Source organism: Phyllobates terribilis, unplaced genomic scaffold, assembly GCF_046119375.1.
Source record: "Phyllobates terribilis strain yellow unplaced genomic scaffold, ASM4611937v1 Scaffold_3232__1_contigs__length_85435, whole genome shotgun sequence".
NCBI classification, from domain to species: Eukaryota; Metazoa; Chordata; class Amphibia; order Anura; family Dendrobatidae; genus Phyllobates; species Phyllobates terribilis.
The window spans coordinates 33,764-53,916 of record NW_027365986.1 but is presented as its reverse complement, the minus strand read 5'-3'; the positions used below and the strand labels follow the sequence as shown (position 1 = coordinate 53,916).

At 42.3% G+C, this 20,153-nt stretch overlaps 1 protein-coding gene across 1 annotated transcript in view; it reads right to left on the bottom strand.

Annotated features, from left to right (window-relative positions):
* LOC141247742 (anoctamin-7-like) overlaps nt 1–20,153 on the bottom strand; it is a gene marked incomplete at its 3' end in the record, with an annotated part of 58,500 nt that overhangs the window by 20,983 nt on the left and 17,364 nt on the right. The window lies entirely within an intron of this gene.

Sequence of the window (20,153 nt, the reverse complement as noted above, 5' to 3'; positions counted from 1 at the left end):
TGCAGCTCTGGAGTATAATACAGGAGGTAACTCAGGATCAGTAATGTAATGTATGTACACAGTGACTGCACGAGCAGAATAGTGAGTGCAGCTCTGGAGTATAATACAGGATGTAACTCAGGATCAGTAATGTATGTACACAGTGACTCCACCAGCAGAATAGTGAGTGCAGCTCTGGAGTATAATACAGGAGGTAACTCAGGATAAGTAATGTAATGTATGTACACAGTGACTGCACCAGCAGAATAGCGAGTGCAGCTCTGGAGTATAATACCGGATGTAACACAGGATCAGTAATGTAATGTATGTACACAGTGACTGCACCAGCAGAATAGTGAGTGCAGCTCTGGGGTATAATACAGGAGGTAACTCAGGATCAGTAATGTACTGTATGTACACAGTGACTCCACCAGCAGAATAGTGAGTGCAGCTCTTGAGTATAATACAGGAGGTAACTCAGGATCAGTAATGTAATGTATATACACAGTGACTGCAAAAGCAGAATAGTGAGTGCAGCTCTGGAGTATAATACAGGAGGTAACTCAGGATCAGTAATGTAATGTATGTACACAGTGACTGCACCAGCAGAATAGTGAGTGCAGCTCTGGAGTATAATACAGGATGTAACTCAGGATCAGTAATGTAATGTATGTACACAGTGACTGCACCAGCAGAATAGTGAGTGCAGCTCTGGAGTATAATACAGGATGTAACTCAGGATCAGTAATGTAATGTATGTACACAGTGACTGCACCAGCAGAATAGTGAGTGCAGCTCTGGAGTATAATACAGGATGTAACTCAGGATCAGTAATGTAATATATGTACACAGTGACTGCACCAGCAGAATAGTGAGTGCAGCTCTGGGGTATAATACAGGATGTAACTCAGGATCAGTAATGTATGTACACAGTGACTGCACCAGTAGAATAGTGAGTGCAGCTCTGGAGTATAATACAGGATGTAACTCAGGATCAGTAATGTAATGTATGTACACAGTGACTGCACCAGCAGAATAGGGAGTGCAGCTCTGGGGTATAATACAGGATGTAACTCAGGATCAGTAATGTATGTACACAGTGACTGCACCAGTAGAATAGTGAGTGCAGCTCTGGAGTATAATACAGGATGTAACTCAGGATCAGTAATGTAATGTATGTACACAGTGACTGCACCAGCAGAATAGTGAGTGCAGCTCTGGAGTATAATAAAGGATGTAACTCAGGATCAGTAATGTAATGTATGTACACAGTGACTGCAGCAGCAGAATAGTGAGTGCAGCTCTGGAGGATAATACAGGATGTAACTCAGGATCAGTAATGTAATGTATGTACACAGTGACTGCACCAGCAGAATAGTGAGTGCAGCTCTGGAGTATAATACAGGATGTAACTCAGGATCAGTAATGTAATATATGTACACAGTGACTGCACCAGCAGAATAGTGAGTGCAGCTCTGGGGTATAATACAGGATGTAACTCAGGATCAGTAATGTATGTACACAGTGACTGCACCAGTAGAATAGTGAGTGCAGCTCTGGAGTATAATACAGGATGTAACTCAGGATCAGTAATGTAATGTATGTACACAGTGACTGCACCAGCAGAATAGTGAGTGCAGCTCTGGAGTATAATACAGGATGTAACTCAGGATCAGTAATGTAATGTATGTACACAGTGACTGCACCAGCAGAATAGTGAGTGCAGCTCTGGAGTATAATACAGGAGGTAACTCAGGGTCAGTAATGTAATGTATGTACACAGTGACTACACCAGCAGAATAGTGAGTGCAGCTCTGGAGTATAATACAGGATGTAACTCAGGATCAGTAATGTAATGTATGTACACAGTGACTGCACCAGCAGAATAGTGAGTGCAGCTCTGGAGTATAATACAGGAGGTAACTCAGGATCAGTAATGTAATGTATGTACACAGTGACTGCACCAGCAGAATAGTGATTGCAGCTCTGGGGTATAATACAGGAGGTAACTCAGGATCAGTAATGTAATGTATGTACACAGTGACTGCACCAGCAGAATAGTGAGTGCAGCTCTGGAGTATAATACAGGATGTAACTCAGGATCAGTAATGTAATGAATGTACACAGTGACGGCACCAGCAGAATAGTGAGTGCAGCTCTGGAGTATAATACAGGATGTAACTCAGGATCAGTAATGTAATGTATGTACACAGTGACTGCACCAGCAGAATAGTGAGTGCAGCTCTGGAGTATAATACAAGAGGTAACTCAGGATCAGTAATGTAATGTATGTACACAGTGACTGCACCAGCAGAATAGTGAGTGCAGCTCTGGAGTATAATACAGGATGTAACTCAGGATCAGTAATGTAATGTATGTACACAGTGACTGCACCAGCAGAATAGTGAGTGCAGCTCTGGAGGATAATACAGGGTGTAACTCAGGATCAGTAATGTACTGTATGTACACAGTGACTGCACCAGCAGAATAGTGAGTGCAGCTCTGGAGTATAATACAGGATGTAACTCAGGATCAGTAATGTATGTACACAGTGACTGCACCAGTAGAATAGTGAGTGCAGCTCTGGAGTATAATACAGGATGTAACTCAGGATCAGTAATGTAATGTATGTACACAGTGACTGCACCAGCAGAATAGTGAGTGCAGCTCTGGAGTATAATACAGGATGTAACTCAGGATCAGTAATGTAATGTATATACACAGTGACTGCACCAGCAGAATAGTGAGTGCAGCTCTGGAGTATAATACAGGATGTAACTCAGGATCAGTAATGTAATGTATGTACACAGTGACTCCACCAGCAGAATAGTGAGTGCAGCTCTGGAGTATAATACAGGATGTAACTCAGGATCAGTAATGTAATGTATGTACACAGTGACTGCACCAGCAGAATAGTGAGTGCAGCTCTGGAGTATAATACAGGATGTAACTCAGGATCAGTAATGTAATGTATGTACACAGTGACTGCACCAGCAGAATAGTGAGTGCAGCTCTGGAGTATAATACAGGATGTAACTCAGGATCAGTAATGTAATGTATGTACACAGTGACTGCACCAGCAGAATAGTGAGTGCAGCTCTGGGGTATAATACAGGAGGTAACTCAGGATCAGTAATGTACTGTATGTACACAGTGACTCCACCAGCAGAATAGTGAGTGCAGCTCTGGAGTATAATACAGGAGGTAACTCAGGATCAGTAATGTAATGTATATACACAGTGACTGCACCAGCAGAATAGTGAGTGCAGCTCTGGAGTATAATACATGATGTAACTCAGGATCAGTAATGTAATGTATATACACAGTGACTGCACCAGCAGAATAGTGAGTGCAGCTCTGGAGTATAATACAGGAGGTAACTCAGGATCAGTAATGTAATGTATGTACACAGTGACTGCACCAGCAGAATAGTGAGTGCAGCTCTGCAGTATAATACCGGATGTAACACAGGATCAGTAATGTAATGTATGTACACAGTGACTGCACGAGCAGAATAGTGAGTGCAGCTCTGGAGTATAATACAGGAGGTAACTCAGGATCAGTAATGTAATGTATGTACACAGTGACTGCACGAGCAGAATAGTGAGTGCAGCTCTGGAGTATAATACAGGAGGTAACTCAGGATCAGTAATGTAATGTATGTACACAGTGACTGCACGAGCAGAATAGTGAGTGCAGCTCTGGAGTATAATACAGGATGTAACTCAGGATCAGTAATGTATGTACACAGTGACTCCACCAGCAGAATAGTGAGTGCAGCTCTGGAGTATAATACAGGAGGTAACTCAGGATAAGTAATGTAATGTATGTACACAGTGACTGCACCAGCAGAATAGCGAGTGCAGCTCTGGAGTATAATACCGGATGTAACACAGGATCAGTAATGTAATGTATGTACACAGTGACTGCACCAGCAGAATAGTGAGTGCAGCTCTGGGGTATAATACAGGAGGTAACTCAGGATCAGTAATGTACTGTATGTACACAGTGACTCCACCAGCAGAATAGTGAGTGCAGCTCTTGAGTATAATACAGGAGGTAACTCAGGATCAGTAATGTAATGTATATACACAGTGACTGCAAAAGCAGAATAGTGAGTGCAGCTCTGGAGTATAATACAGGAGGTAACTCAGGATCAGTAATGTAATGTATGTACACAGTGACTGCACCAGCAGAATAGTGAGTGCAGCTCTGGAGTATAATACAGGATGTAACTCAGGATCAGTAATGTAATGTATGTACACAGTGACTGCACCAGCAGAATAGTGAGTGCAGCTCTGGAGTATAATACAGGATGTAACTCAGGATCAGTAATGTAATGTATGTACACAGTGACTGCACCAGCAGAATAGTGAGTGCAGCTCTGGAGTATAATACAGGATGTAATTCAGGATCAGTAATGTAATGTATGTACACAGTGACTGCACGAGCAGAATAGTGAGTGCAGCTCTGGAGTATAATTCAGGAGGTAACTCAGGATCAGTAATGTAATGTATGTACACAGTGACTGCACCAGCAGAATAGTGAGTGCAGCTCTGGAGTATAATACCGGATGTAACACAGGATCAGTAATGTAATGTATGTACACAGTGACTGCACCAGCAGAATAGTGAGTGCAGCTCTGGAGTATAATACCGGATGTAACACAGGATCAGTAATGTAATGTATGTACACAGTGACTGCACCAGCAGAATAGTGAGTGCAGCTCTGGAGTATAATACAGGATGTAACTCAGGATCAGTAATGTAATGTATGTATACAGTGACTGCACCAGCAGAATAGTGAGTGCAGCTCTGGAGTATAATACAGGATGTAACTCAGGATCAGTAATGTAATGTATGTACACAGTGACTGCACGAGCAGAATAGTGAGTGCAGCTCTGGAGTATAATACAGGAGGTAACTCAGGATCAGTAATGTAATGTATGTACACAGTGACTCCACCAGCAGAATAGTGAGTGCAGCTCTGGAGTATAATACAGGATGTAACTCAGGATCAGTAATGTAATGTATGTACACAGTGACTGCACCAGCAGAATAGTGAGTGCAGCTCTGGAGTATAATACAGGATGTAACTCAGGATCAGTAATGTAATGTATGTACACAGTGACTGCACCAGCAGAATAGTGAGTGCAGCTCTGGAGTATAATACAGGAGGTAACTCAGGATCAGTAATGTAATGTATGTACACAGTGACTGCACCAGCAGAATAGCGAGTGCAGCTCTGGAGTATAATACCGGATGTAACACAGGATCAGTAATGTAATGTATGTACACAGTGACTGCACCAGCAGAATAGTGAGTGCAGCTCTGGAGTATAATACAGGAGGTAACCCAGGATCAGTAATGTAATGTATGTACACAGTGACTGCACCAGCAGAATAGCGAGTGCAGCTCTGGAGTATAATACCGGATGTAACACAGGATCAGTAATGTAATGTATGTACACAGTGACTGCACCAGCAGAATAGTGAGTGCAGCTCTGGAGTATAATACAAGAGGTAACTCAGGATCAGTAATGTAATGTATGTACACAGTGACTGCACCAGCAGAATACTGAGTGCAGCTCTGGGGTATAATACAGGATGTAACTCAGGATCAGTAATGTAAAGTATGTACACAGTGACTGCACCAGCAGAATAGTGAGTGCAGCTCTGGAGTATAATACAGGATGTAACTCAGGATCAGTAATGTAATGTATGTACACAGTGACTCCACCAGCAGAATAGTGAGTGCAGCTCTGGAGTATAATACAGGATGTAACTCAGGATCAGTAATGTAATGTATGTACACAGTGACTGCACCAGCAGAATAGTGAGTGCAGCTCTGGAGTATAATACAGGATGTAACTCAGGATCAGTAATGTAATGTATGTACACAGTGACTGCACCAGCAGAATAGTGAGTGCAGCTCTGGAGTATAATACAGGAGGTAACTCAGGATCAGTAATGTAAAGTATGTACACAGTGACTGCACCAGCAGAATAGTGAGTGCAGCTCTGGAGTATAATACAGGATGTAACTCAGGATCAGTAATGTTATGTATGTACACAGTGACTGCACCAGTAGAATAGTGAGTGCAGCTCTGGAGTATAATACAGGATGTAACTCAGGATCAGTAATGTAATGTATGTACACAGTGACTGCACCAGCAGAATAGTGAGTGCAGCTCTGGAGTATAATACAGGATGTAACTCAGGATCAGTAATGTAAAGTATGTACACAGTGACTGCACCAGCAGAATAGTGAGTGCAGCTCTGGAGTATAATACAGGATGTAACTCAGGATCAGTAATGTTATGTATGTACACAGTGACTGCACCAGTAGAATAGTGAGTGCAGCTCTGGAGTATAATACAGGATGTAACTCAGGATCAGTAATGTAATGTATGTACACAGTGACTGCACCAGCAGAATAGTGAGTGCAGCTCTGGAGTATAATACAGGATGTAACTCAGGATCAGTAATGTAATGTATATACACAGTGACGGCACCAGCAGAATAGTGAGTGCAGCTCTGGAGTATAATACAGGATGTAACTCAGGATCAGTAATGTACTGTATGTAAACAGTGACTGCACCAGCAGAATAGTGAGTGCAGCTCTGGGGTATAATACAGGAGGTAACTCAGGATCAGTAATGTAATGTATGTACACAGTGACTGCACCAACAGAATAGTGAGTGCAGCTCTGGAGTATAATACAGGATGTAAATCAGGATCAGTAATGTAATGTATGTACACAGTGACTGCACCAGCAGAATAGTGAGTGCAGCTCTGGAGTATAATACAGGATGTAACTCAGGATCAGTAATGTACTGTATGTACACAGTGACTCCACCAGCAGAATAGTGAGTGCAGCTCTGGAGTATAATACAGGAGGTAACTCAGGATCAGTAATGTAATGTATGTACACAGTGACTGCACCAGCAGAATAGTGAGTGCAGCTCTGGAGTATAATACAGGAGGTAACTCAGGATCAGTAATGTAATGTATGTACACAGTGACTGCACCAGCAGAATAGTGAGTGCAGCTCTGGGGTATAATACAGGAGGTAACTCAGGATCAGTAATGTACTGTATGTACACAGTGACTCCACCAGCAGAATAGTGAGTGCAGCTCTGGAGTATAATACAGGAGGTAACTCAGGATCAGTAATGTAATGTATATACACAGTGACGGCACCAGCAGAATAGTGAGTGCAGCTCTGGAGTATAATACAGGATGTAACTCCGGATCAGTAATGTAATGTAATGTATGTACACAGTGACTGCACCAGCAGAATAGTGAGTGCAGCTCTGGGGTATAATACAGGAGGTAACTCAGGATCAGTAATGTAATGTATGTACACAGTGACTGCACCAGCAGAATAGTGAGTGTAGCTCTGGAGTATAATACAGGATGTAACTCAGGATCAGTAATGTAATGTATGTACACAGTGACTGCACCAGCAGAATAGTGAGTGCAGCTCTGGAGTATAATACAGGATGTAACTCAGGATCAGTAATGTAATGTATGTACACAGTGACTGCACCAGCAGAATAGTGAGTGTAGCTCTGGAGTATAATACAGGATGTAACTCAGGATCAGTAATGTAATGTATGTACACAGTGACTGCACCAGCAGAATAGTGAGTGCAGCTCTGGGGTATAATACAGGATGTAAATCAGGATCAGTAATGTAATGTATGTACACAGTGACTGCACCAGCAGAATAGTGAGTGCAGCTCTGGAGTATAATACAGGATGTAACTCAGGATCAGTAATGTAATGTATGTACACAGTGACTGCACCAGCAGAATAGTGAGTGCAGCTCTGGAGTATAATACAGGAGGTAACTCAGGATCAGTAATGTAATGTATGTACACAGTGACTGCACCAGCAGAATAGTGAGTGCAGCTCTGGAGTATAATACAGGAGGTAACTCAGGATCAGTAATGTAATGTATGTACACAGTGACTGCACCAGCAGAATAGTGAGTGCAGCTCTGGAGTATAATACAGGATGTAACTCAGGATCAGTAATGTAATGTACACAGTGACTGCACCAGCAGAATAGTGAGTGCAGCTCTGGAGTATAATACAAGAGGTAACTCAGGATCAGTAATGTAATGTATGTACACAGTGACTGCACCAGCAGAATACTGAGTGCAGCTCTGGGGTATAATACAGGATGTAACTCAGGATCAGTAATGTAATGTATGTACACAGTGACTGCACCAGCAGAATAGTGAGTGCAGCTCTGGAGTATAATACAGGATGTAACTCAGGATCAGTAATGTAATGTATGTACACAGTGACTGCACCAGCAGAATAGTGAGTGCAGCTCTGGAGGATAATACAGGGTGTAACTCAGGATCAGTAATGTAATGTATGTACACAGTGACTGCACCAGCAGAATAGTGAGTGCAGCTCTGGAGTCTAATACAGGATGTAACTCAGGATCAGTAATGTAATGTATGTACACAGTGACTGCACCAGCAGAATAGTGAGTGCAGCTCTGGAGTATAATACAGGAGGTAACTCAGGATCAGTAATGTATGTACACAGTGACTGCACCAGCAGAATAGTGAGTGCAGCTCTGGAGTATAATACAGGATGTAACTCAGGATCAGTAATGTAATGTATGTACACAGTGACTGCACCAGCAGAATAGTGAGTGCAGCTCTGGAGTACAATACAGGATGTAACTCAGGATCAGTAATGTAATGTATGTACACAGTGACTGCACCAGCAGAATAGTGAGTGCAGCTCTGGAGTATAATACAGGAGGTAACTCAGGATCAGTAATGTATGTACACAGTGACTGCACCAGCAGAATAGTGAGTGCAGCTCTGGAGTATAATACAGGATGTAACTCAGGATCAGTAATGTAATGTATGTACACAGTGACTGCACCAGCAGAATAGTGAGTGCAGCTCTGGAGTATAATACAGGAGGTAACTCAGGATCAGTAATGTACTGTATGTACACAGTGACTGCACCAACAGAATAGTGAGTGCAGCTCTGGAGTATAATACAGGAGGTAACTCAGGATCAGTAATGTAATGTATATACACAGTGACTGCACCAGCAGAATAGTGAGTGCAGCTCTGGAGTATAATACAGGAGGTAACTCAGGATCAGTAATGTAATGTATGTACACAGTGACTCCACCAGCAGAATAGTGAGTGCAGCTCTGGAGTATAATACAGGATGTAACTCAGGATCAGTAATGTAATGTATGTACACAGTGACTGCACCAGCAGAATAGTGAGTGCAGCTCTGGAGTATAATACAGGATGTAACTCAGGATCAGTAATGTACTGTATGTACACAGTGACTCCACCAGCAGAATAGTGAGTGCAGCTCTGGAGTATAATACAGGAGGTAACTCAGGATCAGTATTGTAATGTATGTACACAGTGACTGCACCAGCAGAATAGTGAGAGCAGCTCTGGAGTATAATACAGGATGTAACTCAGGATCAGTAATGTAATGTATGTACACAGTGACTGCACCAGCAGAATAGTGAGTGCAGCTCTGGAGTATAATACAGGATGTAACTCAGGATCAGTAATGTAATGTATGTACACAGTGACTGCACCAGCAGAATAGTGAGTGCAGCTCTGGAGTATAATAAAGGATGTAACTCAGGATCAGTAATGTAATGTATGTACACAGTGACTACAGCAGCAGAATAGTGAGTGCAGCTCTGGAGGATAATACAGGATGTAACTCAGGATCAGTAATGTAATGTATGTACACAGTGACTGCACCAGCAGAATAGTGAGTGCAGCTCTGGAGTATAATACAGGATGTAACTCAGGATCAGTAATGTATGTACACAGTGACTGCACCAGCAGAATAGTGAGTGCAGCTCTGGAGTATAATACAGGATGTAACTCAGGATCAGTAATGTAATGTATGTACACAGTGACTGCACCAGCAGAATAGTGAGTGCAGCTCTGGAGTATAATACAGGATGTAACTCAGGATCAGTAATGTAATGTATGTACACAGTGACTGCACCAGCAGAATAGTGAGTGCAGCTCTGGAGTATAATACAGGATGTAACTCAGGATCAGTAATGTAATGTATGTACACAGTGACTGCACCAGCAAAATAGTGAGTGCAGCTCTGGAGTATAATACAGGAGGTAACTCAGGATCAGTAATGTAATGTATGTACACAGTGACTGCACTATCAGAATAGTGAGTGCAGCTCTGGAGTATAATACAGGATGTAACTCAGGATCAGTAATGTAATGTATGTACACAGTGACTGCACCAGCAGAATAGTGAGTGCAGCTCTGGAGGATAATACAGGATGTAAATCAGGATCAGTAATGTAATGTATGTACACAGTGACTGCACCAGCAGAATAGTGAGTGCAGCTCTGGAGTATAATACAAGAGGTAACTCAGGATCAGTAATGTATGTACACAGTGACTGCACCAGCAGAATAGTGAGTGCAGCTCTGGAGGATAATACAGGATGTAACTCAGGATCAGTAATGTAATGTATGTACACAGTGACTGCACCAGCAGAATAGTGAGTGCAGCTCTGGAGTATAATACAGGATGTAACTCAGGATCAGTAATGTATGTACACAGTGACTGCACCAGCAGAATAGTGAGTGCAGCTCTGGAGTATAATACAGGATGTAACTCAGGATCAGTAATGTAATGTATGTACACAGTGACTCCACCAGCAGAATAGTGAGTGCAGCTCTGGAGTATAATACAGGATGTAACTCAGGATCAGTAATGTAATGTATGTACACAGTGACTGCACCAGCAGAATAGTGAGTGCAGCTCTGGAGTATAATACAGGATGTAACTCAGGATCAGTAATGTAATGTATGTACACAGTGACTGCAGCAGCAGAATAGGGAGTGCAGCTCTGGAGTATAATACAGGATGTAACTCAGGATCAGTAATGTAATGTATGTACACAGTGACTGCAGCAGCAGAATAGTGAGTGCAGCTCTGGAGTATAATACAGGATGTAACTCAGGATCAGTAATGTATGTACACAGTGACTGCACCAGTAGAATAGTGAGTGCAGCTCTGGAGTATAATACAGGATGTAACTCAGGATCAGTAATGTAATGTATGTACACAGTGACTGCACCAGCAGAATAGTGAGTGCAGCTCTGGAGTATAATAAAGGATGTAACTCAGGATCAGTAATGTAATGTATGTACACAGTGACTGCAGCAGCAAAATAGTGAGTGCAGCTCTGGAGTATAATACAGGATGTAACTCAGGATCAGTAATGTAATGTATGTACACAGTGACTGCACCAGCAGAATAGTGAGTGCAGCTCTGGAGTATAATACAGGATGTAACTCAGGATCAGTAATGTAATGTATGTACACAGTGACTGCACCAGCAGAATAGTGAGTGCAGCTCTGGAGAATAATACAGGAGGTAACTCAGGATCAGTAATGTAATGTATGTACACAGTGACTGCACCAGCAGAATAGTGAGTGCAGCTCTGGGGTATAATACAGGATGTAACTCAGGATCAGTAATGTAATGTATGTACACAGTGACTGCACCAGCAGAATAGTGAGAACAGCTCTGGAGTATAATACAGGAGGTAACTCAGGATCAGTAATGTAATGTATGTACACAGTGACTGCACCAGCAGAATAGTGAGTGCAGCTCTGGGGTATAATACAGGATGTAACTCAGGATCAGTAATGTAATATATGTACACAGTGACTGCACCAGCAGAATAGTGAGTGCAGCTCTGGGGTATAATACAGGATGTAACTCAGGATCAGTAATGTAATGTATGTACACAGTGACTGCACCAGCAGAATAGTGAGTGCAGCTCTGGGGTATAATACAGGATGTAACTCAGGATCAGTAATGTAATATATGTACACAGTGACTGCACCAGCAGAATAGTGAGTGCAGCTCTGGGGTATAATACAGGATGTAACTCAGGATCAGTAATGTAATGTATGTACACAGTGACTGCACCAGTAGAATAGTGAGTGCAGCTCTGGAGTATAAAACAGGAGGTAACTCAGGATAAGTAATGTAATGTATGTACACAGTGACTGCACCAGTAGAATAGTGAGTGCAGCTCTGGAGTATAATACAGGATGTAACTCTGGATCAGTAATGTAATGTATGTACACAGTGACTCCACCAGCAGAATAGTGAGTGCAGCTCTGGAATATAATACAGGAGGTAACTCAGGATCAGTAATGTAATGTATGTACACAGTGATTGCACCAGCAGAATAGTGAGTGCAGCTCTGGAGTATAATACAGGATGTAACTCAGGATCAGTAATGTAATGTATGTACACAGTGACTGCACCAGCAGAATAGTGAGTGCAGCTCTGGAGTATAATACAGGATGTAACTCAGGATCAGTAATGTAATGTATGTACACAGTGACTACACCAGCAGAATAGTGAGTGCAGGTCTGGAGTATAATACAGGATGTAACTCAGGATCAGTAATGTAATGTATGTACACAGTGACTGCACCAGCAGAATAGTGAGTGCAGCTCTGGAGTATAATACAGGAGGTAACTCAGGGTCAGTAATGTAATGTATGTACACAGTGACTGCACCAGCAGAATAGTGAGTGCAGCTCTGGAGTATAATACAGGAGGTAACTCAGGATCTGTAATGTAATGTATGTACACAGTGACTGCACCAGCAGTATAGTGAGTGCAGCTCTGGAGTATAATACAGGATGTAACTCAGGATCAGTAATGTAATGTATGTACACAGTGACTGCACCAGCAGAATAGTGAGTGCAGCTCTGGAGTATAATACAGGAGGTAACTCAGGATCAGTAATGTAATGTATGTACACAGTGACTGCACTACAGAATAGTGAGTGCAGCTCTGGAGTATAATACAGGAGGTAACTCAGGATCAGTAATGTAATGTATGTACACAGTGACTGCACCAGCAGAATAGTGAGTGCAGCTCTGGAGTATAATACAGGAGGTAACTCAGGATCAGTAATGTAATGTATGTACACAGTGACTGCACCAGCAGAATAGTGAGTGCAGCTCTGGAGTATAATACAGGATGTAACTCAGGATCAGTAATATAATGTATGTACCCAGTGACTGCACCAGCAGAATAGTGAGTGCAGCTCTGGAGTATAATACAGGATGTAACTTAGGATCAGTAATGTAATGTATGTACACAGTGACTGCACCAGCAGAATAGTGAGTGCAGCTCTGGAGTATAATACAGGAGGTAACTCAGGATCAGTAATGTAATGTATGTACACAGTGACTGCACCAGCAGAATAGTGAGTGCAGCTCTGGAGTATAATACATTACATTACTGATCCTGAGTTACACCCTGTATTATCCTCCAGAGCTGCACTCACTATTCTGCTGGTGCAGTCACTGTGTACATACATTACATTACTGATCCTGAGTTACATCCTGTATTATACTCCAGAGCTGCACTCACTATTCTGCTGGTGCAGTCACTGTGTACATACATTACATTACTGATCCTGAGTTACATCCTGTATTATACCCCAGAGCTGCAATCACTATTCTGCTGGTGCAGTCACTGTGTACATACATTACATTACTGATCCTGAGTTACCTCTTGTATGTACACAGTGACTGCACCAGCAGAATAGTGAGTGCAGCTCTGGAGTATAATACAGGATGTAACTCAGGATCAGTAATGTAATGAATGTACACAGTGACGGCACCAGCAGAATAGTGAGTGCAGCTCTGGAGTATAATACAGGATGTAACTCAGGATCAGTAATGTAATGTATGTACACAGTGACTGCACCAGCAGAATAGTGAGTGCAGCTCTGGAGGATAATACAGGGTGTAACTCAGGATCAGTAATGTAATGTATGTACACAGTGACTGCACCAGCAGAATAGTGAGTGCAGCTCTGGAGTATAATACAGGATGTAACTCAGGATCAGTAATGTAATGTATGTACACAGTGACTGCACCAGCAGAATAGTGAGTGCAGCTCTGGAGGATAATACAGGGTGTAACTCAGGATCAGTAATGTAATGTATGTACACAGTGACTGCACCAGCAGAATAGTGAGTGCAGCTCTGGAGTATAATACAGGATGTAACTCAGGATCAGTAATGTTATGTATGTACACAGTGACTGCACCAGCAGAATAGTGAGCGCAGCTCTGGAATATAATACATGATGTAACTCAGGATCAGTAATGTAATGTATGTACACAGTGACTGCACCAGCAGAATAGTGAGTGCAGCTCTGGGGTATAATACAGGAGGTAACTCAGGATCAGTAATGTAATGTATGTACACAGTGACTGCACCAGCAGAATAGTGAGTGCAGCTCTGGAGTATAATACAGGAGGTAACTCAGGATCAGTAATGTACTGTATGTACACAGTGACTGCACGAGCAGAATAGTGAGTGCAGCTCTGGAGTATAATACAGGAGGTAACTCAGGATCAGTAATGTAATGTATGTACACAGTGACTGCACCAGCAGAATAGTGAGTGCAGCTCTGGAGTATAATACAGGATGTAACTCAGGATCAGTAATGTAATGTATGTACACAGTGACTGCACCAGCAGAATAGTGAGTGCAGCTCTGGGGTATAATACAGGAGGTAACTCAGGATCAGTAATGTACTGTATGTACACAGTGACTCCACCAGCAGAATAGTGAGTGCAGCTCTGGGGTATAATACAGGAGGTAACTCAGGATCAGTAATGTAATGTATGTACACAGTGACTGCACCAGCAGAATAGTGAGTGCAGCTCTGGAGTATAATAAAGGATGTAACTCAGGATCAGTAATGTAATGTATGTACACAGTGACTACAGCAGCAGAATAGTGAGTGCAGCTCTGGGGTATAATACAGGAGGTAACTCAGGATCAGTAATGTACTGTATGTACACAGTGACTCCACCAGCAGAATAGTGAGTGCAGCTCTGGGGTATAATACAGGAGGTAACTCAGGATCAGTAATGTAATGTATGTACACAGTGACTGCACCAGCAGAATAGTGAGTGCAGCTCTGGAGTATAATAAAGGATGTAACTCAGGATCAGTAATGTAATGTATGTACACAGTGACTACAGCAGCAGAATAGTGAGTGCAGCTCTGGAGGATAATACAGGATGTAACTCAGGATCAGTAATGTAATGTATGTACACAGTGACTGCATCAGCAGAATAGTGAGTGCAGCTCTGGAGTATAATACAAGAGGTAACTCAGGATCAGTAATGTAATGTATGTACACAGTGACTGCACCAGCAGAATAGTGAGTGCAGCTCTGGAGTATAATACAGGATGTAACTCAGGATCAGTAATGTAATGTATGTACACAGTGACTGCACCAGCAGAATAGTGAGTGCAGCTCTGGAGGATAATACAGGGTGTAACTCAGGATCAGTAATGTAATGTATGTACACAGTGACTGCACCAGCAGAATAGTGAGTGCAGCTCTGGAGTATAATACAGGATGTAACTCAGGATCAGTAATGTTATGTATGTACACAGTGACTGCACCAGCAGAATAGTGAGCGCAGCTCTGGAATATAATACATGATGTAACTCAGGATCAGTAATGTAATGTATGTACACAGTGACTGCACCAGCAGAATAGTGAGTGCAGCTCTGGGGTATAATACAGGAGGTAACTCAGGATCAGTAATGTAATGTATGTACACAGTGACTGCACCAGCAGAATAGTGAGTGCAGCTCTGGAGTATAATACAGGAGGTAACTCAGGATCAGTAATGTACTGTATGTACACAGTGACTGCACGAGCAGAATAGTGAGTGCAGCTCTGGAGTATAATACAGGAGGTAACTCAGGATCAGTAATGTAATGTATGTACACAGTGACTGCACCAGCAGAATAGTGAGTGCAGCTCTGGAGTATAATACAGGATGTAACTCAGGATCAGTAATGTAATGTATGTACACAGTGACTGCACCAGCAGAATAGTGAGTGCAGCTCTGGGGTATAATACAGGAGGTAACTCAGGATCAGTAATGTACTGTATGTACACAGTGACTCCACCAGCAGAATAGTGAGTGCAGCTCTGGGGTATAATACAGGAGGTAACTCAGGATCAGTAATGTAATGTATGTACACAGTGACTGCACCAGCAGAATAGTGAGTGCAGCTCTGGAGTATAATAAAGGATGTAACTCAGGATCAGTAATGTAATGTATGTACACAGTGACTGCACCAGCAGAATAGTGAGTGCAGCTCTGGAGTATAATAAAGGATGTAACTCAGGATCAGTAATGTAATGTATGTACACAGTGACTACAGCAGCAGAATAGTGAGTGCAGCTCTGGAGGATAATACAGGATGTAACTCAGGATCAGTAATGTAATGTATGTACACAGTGACTGCACCAGCAGAATAGTGAGTGCAGCTCTGGAGTATAATACAGGATGTAACTCAGGATCAGTAATGTAATGTATGTACACAGTGACTGCAGCAGCAGAATAGTGAGTGCAGCTCTGGAGTATAATAAAGGATGTAACTCAGGATCAGTAATGTATGTACACAGTGACGGCAGCAGCAGAATAGTGAGTGCAGCTCTGGAGTATAATACAGGAGGTAACGCAGGATCAGTAATGTAATGTATGTACACAGTGACTGCACTATCAGAATAGTGAGTGCAGCTCTGGAGTATAATACAGGATGTAACTCAGGATCAGTAATGTAATGTATGTACACAGTGACTGCACCAGCAGAATAGTGAGTGCAGCTCTGGAGTATAATACAGGATGTAACTCAGGATCAGTAATGTAATGTATGTACACAGTGACTGCACCAGCAGAATAGTGAGTGCAGCTCTGGAGTATAATACAGGATGTAACTCAGGATCAGTAATGTAATGTATGTACACAGTGACTGCACCAGCATAATAGTGAGTGCAGCTCTGGAGTATAATACAGGAGGTAACTCAGGATCAGTAATGTAATGTATGTATACAGTGACTGCACTATCAGAATAGTGAGTGCAGCTCTGGAGTATAATACAGGATGTAACTCAGGATCAGTAATGTAATGTATGTACACAGTGACTGCACCAGCAGAATAGTGAGTGCAGCTCTGGAGGATAATACAGGATGTAAATCAGGATCAGTAATGTATGTACACAGTGACTGCACCAGCAGAATAGTGAGTGCAGCTCTGGAGTATAATACAGGATGTAACTCAGGATCAGTAATGTAATGTATGTACACAGTGACTGCACCAGCAGAATAGTGAGTGCAGCTCTGGAGTATAATACAGGATGTAACTCAGGATCAGTAATGTAATGTATGTACACAGTGACTGCACCAGTAGAATAGTGAGTGCAGCTCTGGAGTATAATACAGGATGTAACTCAGGATCAGTAATGTAATGTATGTACACAGTGACTGCAGCAGCAGAATAGTGAGTGCAGCTCTGGAGTATAATACAGGATGTAACTCAGGATCAGTAATGTATGTACACAGTGACTGCACCAGTAGAATAGTGAGTGCAGCTCTGGAGTATAATACAGGATGTAACTCAGGATCAGTAATGCAATGTATGTACACAGTGACTGCACCAGCAGAATAGTGAGTGCAGCTCTGGAGTATAATAAAGGATGTAACTCAGGATCAGTAATGTAATGTATGTACACAGTGACTGCACCAGCAGAATAGTGAGTGCAGCTCTGGAGTATAATAAAGGATGTAACTCAGGATCAGTAATGTAATGTATGTACACAGTGACTGCAGCAGCAGAATAGTGAGTGCAGCTCTGGAGGATAATACAGGATGTAACTCAGGATCAGTAATGTAATGTATGTACACAGTGACTGCACCAGCAGAATAGTGAGTGCAGCTCTGGAGTATAATACAGGATGTAACTCAGGATCAGTAATGTAATGTATGTACACAGTGACTGCACCAGCAGAATAGTGAGTGCAGCTCTGGAGTATAATACAGGATGTAACTCAGGATCAGTAATGTAATATATGTACACAGTGACTGCACCAGCAGAATAGTGAGTGCAGCTCTGGGGTATAATACAGGATGTAACTCAGGATCAGTAATGTAATGTATGTACACAGTGACTGCACCAGCAGAATAGTGAGTGCAGCTCTGGAGAATAATACAGGAGGTAACTCAGGATCAGTAATGTAATGTATGTACACAGTGACTGCACCAGCAGAATAGTGAGTGCAGCTCTGGGGTATAATACAGGATGTAACTCAGGATCAGTAATGTAATGTATGTACACAGTGACTGCACCAGCAGAATAGTGAGTACAGCTCTGGAGTATAATACAGGAGGTAACTCAGGATCAGTAATGTAATGTATGTACACAGTGACTGCACCAGCAGAATAGTGAGTGCAGCTCTGGGGTATAATACAGGATGTAACTCAGGATCAGTAATTTAATATATGTACACAGTGACTGCACCAGCAGAATAGTGAGTGCAGCTCTGGGGTATAATACAGGATGTAACTCAGGATCAGTAATGTAATGTATGTACACAGTGACTGCACCAGCAGAATAGTGAGTGCAGCTCTGGGGTATAATACAGGATGTAACTCAGGATCAGTAATGTAATATATGTACACAGTGACTGCACCAGCAGAATAGTGAGTGCAGCTCTGGGGTATAATACAGGATGTAACTCAGGATCAGTAATGTAATGTATGTACACAGTGACTGCACCAGTAGAATAGTGAGTGCAGCTCTGGAGTATAATACAGGATGTAACTCTGGATCAGTAATGTAATGTATGTACACAGTGACTCCACCAGCAGAATAGTGAGTGCAGCTCTGGAATATAATACAGGAGGTAACTCAGGATCAGTAATGTAATGTATGTACACAGTGATTGCACCAGCAGAATAGTGAGTGCAGCTCTGGAGTATAATACAGGATGTAACTCAGGATCAGTAATGTAATGTATGTACACAGTGACTGCACCAGCAGAATAGTGAGTGCAGCTCTGGAGTATAATACAGGATGTAACTCAGGATCAGTAATGTAATGTATGTACACAGTGACTACACCAGCAGAATAGTGAGTGCAGCTCTGGAGTATAATACAGGATGTAACTCAGGATCAGTAATGTAATGTATGTACACAGTGACTGCACCAGCAGAATAGTGAGTGCAGCTCTGGAGTATAATACAGGAGGTAACTCAGGATCAGTAATGTAATGTATGTACACAGTGACTGCACCAGCAGAATAGTGAGTGCAGCTCTGGAGTATAATACAGGATGTAACTCAGGATCAGTAATATAATGTATGTACCCAGTGACTGCACCAGCAGAATAGTGAGTGCAGCTCTGGAGTATAATACAGGATGTAACTTAGGATCAGTAATGTAATGTATGTACACAGTGACTGCACCAGCAGAATAGTGAGTGCAGCTCTGGAGTATAATACAGGAGGTAACTCAGGATCAGTAATGTAATGTATGTACACAGTGACTGCACCAGCAGAATAGTGAGTGCAGCTCTGGAGTATAATACATTACATTACTGATCCTGAGTTACACCCTGTATTATCCTCCAGAGCTGCACTCACTATTCTGCTGGTGCAGTCACTGTGTACATACATTACATTACTGATCCTGAGTTACATCCTGTATTATACTCCAGAGCTGCACTCACTATTCTGCTGGTGCAGTCACTGTGTACATACATTACATTACTGATCCTGAGTTACATCCTGTATTATACCCCAGAGCTGCAATCACTATTCTGCTGGTGCAGTCACTGTGTACATACATTACATTACTGATCCTGAGTTACCTCTTGTATGTACACAGTGACTGCACCAGCAGAATAGTGAGTGCAGCTCTGGAGTATAATACAGGAGGTAACTCAGGATCAGTAATGTAATGTATGTACACAGTGACTGCACCAGCAGAATAGTGAGTGCAGCTCTGGAGTATAATACAGGATGTAACTCAGGATCAGTAATGTAATGTATGTACACAGTGACTGCACCAGCAGAATAGTGAGTGCAGCTCTGCAGGATAATACAGGGTGTAACTCAGGATCAGTAATGTAATGTATGTACACAGTGACTGCACCAGCAGAATAGTGAGTGCAGCTCTGGAGTATAATACAGGATGTAACTCAGGATCAGTAATGTAATGTATGTACACAGTGACTGCACCAGCAGAATAGTGAGTGCAGCTCTGGGGTATAA